Below are 7,094 nucleotides of genomic sequence, written 5' to 3'. Positions count from 1 at the left end.
TGAATTTCAGGCTTTGCTTAGAGCTAATCTCATCAGACATGCAACGTCTGCACCTTTTCATCCATCTTCTAATGGTCAAGCCGAATGCATGGTGAGGACAATGAAGGACGCACTCAAGCGCATTGTCACAGGTGACTGGCATCACAGATTGGCAGATTTCTTACTCTGCCAGCATTCTACGCCCTGCACAGCCACAGGTAAAAGTCCTGCAGAACTATGTTGGGGGAGGCATTTGATTACTAAACTGGAGAGGTTGCATCCAGACAGAGTGGCAGCAGAAGCCTCTTGACCAAAACCCCTGAGGTGGGCAATTGGGTTTGGGCCAGGAACTATGGTCAGGGGAATTCATGGGTTCCTGGTCAAATCACCAAGGCATCTGGACCCCTATCTTATGAAGTGGGGTTAGAGGGAGGGCGAGTTGTCAGAAGACACATTGATCAGCTCAGGAAAAGGTTTCCAGAATGGCCACTAAGTGAGGACTGTGTAATAAGTCCCTCCCAAGGTCCTCAAACTTGCAGCCAAGCCAGCCATCACATGGACTACCAGGACTTTTCCTTCTCAGCGGAGATGGAACCAGAGAGAGAACCAAGGAGTTCGGGAATGCAACATGGACCCCCTGATGAAGCGAGCAAACCAAACTTCAGCAACCGTTGTGCCTACTCTGCCGAACAGACTGACTCTGGGTTGGGCCAACCTGGTGAGGCCAGCCAGGGTGTTTCGAATCCCCTTGACTCTGGAGCACAAAGGGACACAAATCTACCCAGCCCACTGGGTAAGCTGGTAGACCACAAAGTGATGGGAACACTGAGACGTTCCTCTAGGGCACACCTAAAAGATTACATTGTAAAATAAAGAGATATATATTGTTGTAAAACCTGTTGCCACTAAACTACAGAAACTAGTGCTTTGTGTAACTGCCTATTACTGCAAATGGAAGCCTGATCATTTAGACGTTGTTTAATCTCATTGTATTCCACAGTGATTTTTATTATTTTTATTATTATCACTTTATTGTGTGTGTTGATTAATAAGTCTTGACAACTGTCAAGACTAAATGTTGTTGTCATAGTCTGATCTAAGAGGGGAGGGGTGTTATGTACTGGGCTCTTGTGATACACCATGTGGGTTGCTGGAGCAGCTAACAGCTCTCCAGCAACTCAGACTAACTGTCTCCTGTCCTGCAATTGGCTAGCCCCAGGCGGCAATGGTTGGTTCAAACCTATTGGCTACCGCCTAGGGGCTAGTCTATATTGTGGCTGGTTGCAGCCCTTGCTTCAGTACAGTTCCAGCAAGAAATAAAAGTATGAGTTATCCTGTACTCAGCCTCGTGTCATCATTCCTGCACCAAGAACCCACTATTTAACAGTGCTAGACTGCATTAACAGAGGAAGAGAATCAAAATGATGTGAAGTGTTAATACTACTTTACAATGCCTTGGTAAGGCCACACTTGGAATACTGCATCCAGTTTTGGTCACCACAATGTAAAAACGATTTTGAGACTCTGGAAAGAGTACAGAGAAGAGCAACAAGGATGATTAGCTAAAATATATAAGGAACGGTTTCTGGAATTGGGTATGTCTAGTCTAATGAAGAGACGGACAAGGGGTGACATGATAGCAACAACAACAATACCTTTTAAGTGCAGTGAATTCTATCTAACTTAATCATATTCAGATGTCAGTGTAAATCACACTACAATGCTCCATCCCGGATCATTTAAATTTTGAAAGCAGAAAGTAGTGTTTTGTTTTATTTTGTTTTGTTTTTTGTATACAGTTCAGTTCATTGTTCAAAGTCTCTTCAACTAATGTAAAACAGACCGTATGCAGTCAAACCTTATGGCTTCTAAACTGAAGCATTCATTTAACACTGGCAAAGATCTTGCTTTTATGGGCAGTTTAAGCAGAATGAAATGTCTCCTCCTTATGCTGGCCTCAGGTTCAAGATGGGCTCAAATGTCATTCAGTAGACTTTTTAATGTTTTTACTAGGCTCCATTAGTTATAGTGTATACCTTTTTTTAATGAAAATTATCAGCACTTTTGATCAGTGATGTCATCAAAGTAAACAAACCCATGTGGTGTTGATTACGTCAGCAGATCATGGCCCTATGTGGAAGTAACTGCCCTATTTTCAGATGAGGCGAGCGGAAGTGACGTGTTGGCTTAAGCCCATCAGGATAAGCAAGAGTAACCCTAGCAACCCTATTTTCAGATAAGGCGTCTTGAACCTAACCCCATCAATAAGTCAAGGCAGTCAACCCTCTGGGTACATGATTAGCTTAACCCTAGACTAATTCTATGGACATTCAAAACAAACAGAATAAGCTACATAAAGTAAATAATTAACAGAGGCCTGTGCTTTTGGGAAACAAGCCCTACTTTGGGGAGCTGTGAAATAATAATAATAATAAATGCTTTTTATTTCTAATCATTCTAGCCTAATGATGCTTTTAATTTTTGTGGAGTTTTAAAAATCAGCGCCTCAAAAGCAGGGAAAAAAGGAGGCCCTAAAAGGCTGCCAGGGCTTTCATTTAACCCCCTTTTTTCTAAAAGGTATTTATTTCTAGGAGGTTTTAAAATCATTTTCTCGAATGCAGGGTGGGGGAAAAAAACCATTTAAAACCCGCAGCTGGTTTTTACCTTTGTAAAAATCTAAAGTCACATATTTTGTCAATTGAGCCCTCAAATCCACATGTACATGTAACCGTACGAAGCACGGCCTTAATAAAATTTATTCTGCACACCCTACAGCAAAAAGACAAGGAATATTAACAAGAATTAAAATGCTCGCAAGGGGCAACCAGCCAGGTGGGGAGTAGACTTGTTCGGGCATGTTAGGGCTGCAGATCCGGGCATGCGTGTTTGTGCCTGATAGTAAAAAAGGGGGTTAGGCCTTGTTCGGGACATGCCTGGGCATGTCATACCCCATGATTCTGGACAGGCGCAAGGCTCAAGGACGTGTCATAGCATGCACGCGGCAGATTGTACAGGCAGGTCTGAACAGCTACCGATTTAATTCCATCAGTCTTTTAAAGATGGCAAATACTGATGGAGATTTGTTTGATGTAAATTTGACCCCCAAACCTCCCAAGCGTGGGCGTAGAATAAGAAAAGGACCTGAGCTATTTGTTGTCTTTATTGAAGACAACAAACTTATAAAGCCTTGTTGTTGCAGATTCTGCAAAACATCAAATGGTAAGTAAATATAAAAATTAAGAAAACAGTATTTTGATTAGTTGAAACAGCTAGACTAATTCTACCTTATTTCCTGTTTTAGAAACAGTGGAATCTCAAAATGTCAGCATGCCTCAGATTCTGAAAACGTGTATCATTAAAATATTACACCATTGTTTAATGGGGTGTCTACAATCAGATGAAGACCATGCGGATGGTACCAGTGAAATAGAGCTTATTAGCAGCTTATGCTTTAGACTTTCTATGCCTCATATTCTCTGGGTCATCATCAGTATTTCTGACAAAGTGAATAACTTATATTTCACCAGGGATTCGCTTGGTGAGCTCAAGAAATTCATACATCATATAGTGCGAAAACCACTGTAATTAATGTCAAAGATTGAAACCGAATTGCCATTGTCTCTGAAGAGGTTCATATGTCAGAATGTAACAGAAATTGCTTACAAGAAACTGTTAATGCTATGAAATTTATAATAAAATATGCTTTACAAATGACATGAAAGATGTATTATGTTTTTTTTCTTTTGGTGGCCCTCTGTTTAACCTTGTTAGGTGTTAAACACAGAGATACAATTTAATCAAAGCTCATGTGATATTATCCAATCAGGTTTTCCTGATGAGGCGGGGGGGGGCAGTTTTGCAAAAGGTGAGAAGAACTCACTAACTCTGATGGGATTAATTTGTGACATCAACAGCCTGTATAAAAGCATGTCCCTTACTGGGACAGTCACGTCTGCTGGCTTCTGTCATATCCATACCTTCAGAGCCATTTAATCTGCTAAAAAGAACCTTTTCAGAATGAATCCTACTAATGGAAGTAGTTTATGCCTAATTTTTGAAACACTTAGATGCAAAATGGAGTTTGTAACATTCTTGTCTGCTTGCTTGTTTGTCTGATTGCTTGTTTTCTTTCACTAGAATGAATTGACAGACTCAGAATGTTTGAGGGTATATGAAGGTATTTGTCTTTCATACTTTCATACATTTAGATTCTTATAAACATTTCTGCAGCAATTCTGAATGTTGGGGGTTTTTCTTTTCCTTCAGAATGGGAGGACGACCAGCCATTTGTGGATTTCACAATTGCAACAGAGTGCCAAGGAGTCTAAGATGATAGCCAAAAACCTTCCACAAGCTATGCAGCACGAACGCTTTTGAGCCTTTTCAGAATGGAAGTTACTAATGTAAGTAGTTTTATGCCTAATTTTTGAAACACTTAGATGCAAAATGGAGTTTGTAACATTCTTGCCTGCTTGCCTGTTTGTCTGATTGCTTGTTTTCTTTCACTAGAATGAATTGACAGACTCAGAATGTTTGAGGGTATATGAAGGTATTTGTCTTTCATACTTTCATACATTTAGATTCTTATAAACATTTCTGCAGCAATTCTGAATGTTGGATTTTTTTTCTTTTCCTTCAGAATGGGAGGACGACCAACCATTTGTGGATTTCACAATTCCAACAGAGTGCCAAGGAGTCTGAGGTGATCGCCAAAAGCCTTCCACAAGCTAAGTAGCACGAATGCTGTTAGGAGGTATAATATCTAGCATTTTACCCAACTACAAAACCATTAGTATTATTTTTTAGAAACTAATGGGAGGAGGGGTAGCATTATGTTATTAGGAATGTTGGTGATAGCCTTTTGTTTGTTTGTTTCACCAGAACCGGCCTGCAAAAAAGCAAAAATGCATCCCCAGCAGGCAACGATAGTTGTGAATCTATGCCTGTATCTCAACCAGAAGAGGAGATATGTCATTCTATGCCCCTGCTACAAGCCCCTAACTCTGTAAACTCTCAGAATATGAACAATGTTTATCTGGATATGGTGCAAGCATGGGAGAAGCCTATCCAAAATTTCAGGGCTGTGGAACACTATCATCGATATAGATTTGCTAATCTTGACCGAATCCAGTCTTTTGTAGATGCTACAGAGGCTATCCATAATGCGGTACAGACTCTTTTGAATAATGTTGCCAGGGACATAGGTCCAAATGATTTTGTTCAACTTCGGTTTGATGCAGAGGGGCTAAATCATCCTCTCTTTTCTCTTAGGAGGCGTGTGAATGATTCAAATGCTGATGATTTTCTAACCAGTGTTGAAAATCTGCTTCAAAGCAAGGCAGAGATATTGTGTGTGGGGGGGTAATTTATTATTAGTGGTTACTATTGTGAAGAACAGGGAGGGGGGTGGTCTTAGGAAGTTAAACACTGTACTGCTCAGCAGAGTGCTGAAGAAAAAAAGACAACACCTAGTAGATTTCAATGTGGAAGGTGAATTTCTGTGTTTTGCCAGCTGTTTGGTGTGGATGATAGAAATCAAGAAATTATTACCAGGGCCAGGGAACTTCACAGCAGGCTGGGTGTTTCCACAGAAAACAGGATTGGCTTTTCTCAGATACACCTCTTTGAAGAAGATTTAAGGGTCACTATAAAGATCTTGTTTTATATGCAGGGCGGGTGGAGGTTTTTTGTCACAGGTAGCCCACAGCAAGAAAAAATAGTGTTTATATTGTTACATGGCAAGCATTACTATGGCATCAAAAATATCAAGAGCTTCCAAGGTGAATGCTATTTCTGTAAATTCTGCCACACACCCTACCACCACAAATTTAGTCACGGCTGTCAATATATCTGCAGAGCATGCCTCAAGTAAGAATGTCAGGAAGTGGAGGCAGAGAAGACACACTGGTGTAGATGCAAAGTGCTTTGCCAGTCTAAGGTGTGTCTTGAAAGACACACACAACTTGCTAGGGAGGGGAAGGTTGACTGTAAGAATAAAGCATATTGTGAAATGTGTGGGGTTTACGTCTTTACCTCCCACAAAAAGTGCAAGGAAATCAAGTGCAGACAGTGCTCTGAGAAGGTTGAAAGCTTGGATGGGCATTTATGCTTTCTAAAATTGTTGGTCCGACCACGAATTGGCAAAAGATACATCATTTATGATTTTGAATGCTGTCAAGAGACAGGCACCCATATACCTAATTATGTCTATGCCGGGGATATGTTGAAGGAGTGGTATGATAAAAATGTTGTGAGTTGGGATTGTTATGGTGTTAGATGCCTGGAACAGTTTGTAAAGGAGTTTATAAATCTTAATTTTAAAGGATGTACTTGTATCGCTCACAACTCCAAAGGTTATGATGGGTACCTAGTACTGAGACAGCTGATCCGTGAAAAGGTTAGGGTTGAACTTATAAGTCGGGTGGTGGTGGAAACTGCTGTGTATTACCCTTCCAGATTATAAGATTTGGTTTATTGATAGTCTTTCATTTTTACCCCTTAAATTAAGCAAATTACCCAAAGCTATGGGGTTTCAAGGCAGCAAAGGGTATTTCCCCCACTTGTTCAATACAATGGCCAATCAAGACTATGTGGGACCACTCCCTGAAGCCAAGTATTATAGCCCTGAAACCATGATGCCCGGGAAAAGAGAAGAATTCATGAAATGGCATGCTGCTAATACAGGTACTGTGTTTAAACTAAAGAAGGCTCTGGCTTACTATTGCAGACAAGATGTAGATATATTAAGAGAGGCCTGTATTCGATTTAGGGAACAGGTGATGGAAATGACTGAACTTGAGTTTCTCAAGAGGGGTGGGGGGATATTGTTGAGGAGATAGATATTCAATGCATTGACCCCTTCCAATATATCACATTGGCATCTGTGTGGATGGCACAGTACCAGTTCATCTATTTGAAGAGTGATACAATTGTGTTAGCACCTTTGGACAGTTATCACAAGACACAGAAAAGGTATTCATCTCCAGCAATTCAGTGGTTCATGCATATAGAGCGCACTGAGAATCTCAGTATTCAGCATGCTCTGAAGGGGGGTGAAAAGCAAGTAGGCAAATATTTTTGGGATGGTTTTGCTATCATAAACGGAACTCCCACAG

At 40.7% G+C, this 7,094-nt stretch overlaps 1 long non-coding RNA gene across 1 annotated transcript; it reads left to right on the top strand.

Moving 5' to 3' along the window:
- The first annotated feature begins 3,141 nt into the window (after window positions 1-3,141).
- On the top strand, window positions 3,142-4,732 carry LOC310639724. The gene is made up of 3 exons (XR_014492387.1): window positions 3,142-3,198; window positions 4,489-4,528; window positions 4,619-4,732. It is a non-coding gene; the product is annotated as an uncharacterized lncRNA (long non-coding RNA).
- The last annotated feature ends 2,362 nt before the right edge of the window (window positions 4,733-7,094 follow it).

Source organism: Vipera ursinii (assembly GCF_947247035.1).
Source record: "Vipera ursinii genome assembly, chromosome: 4".
Taxonomy (NCBI): Eukaryota; Metazoa; Chordata; class Lepidosauria; order Squamata; family Viperidae; genus Vipera; species Vipera ursinii.
The sequence above is the reverse complement of the archived record's forward strand: the minus strand, read 5'-3'. Positions and strand labels throughout refer to the sequence as shown.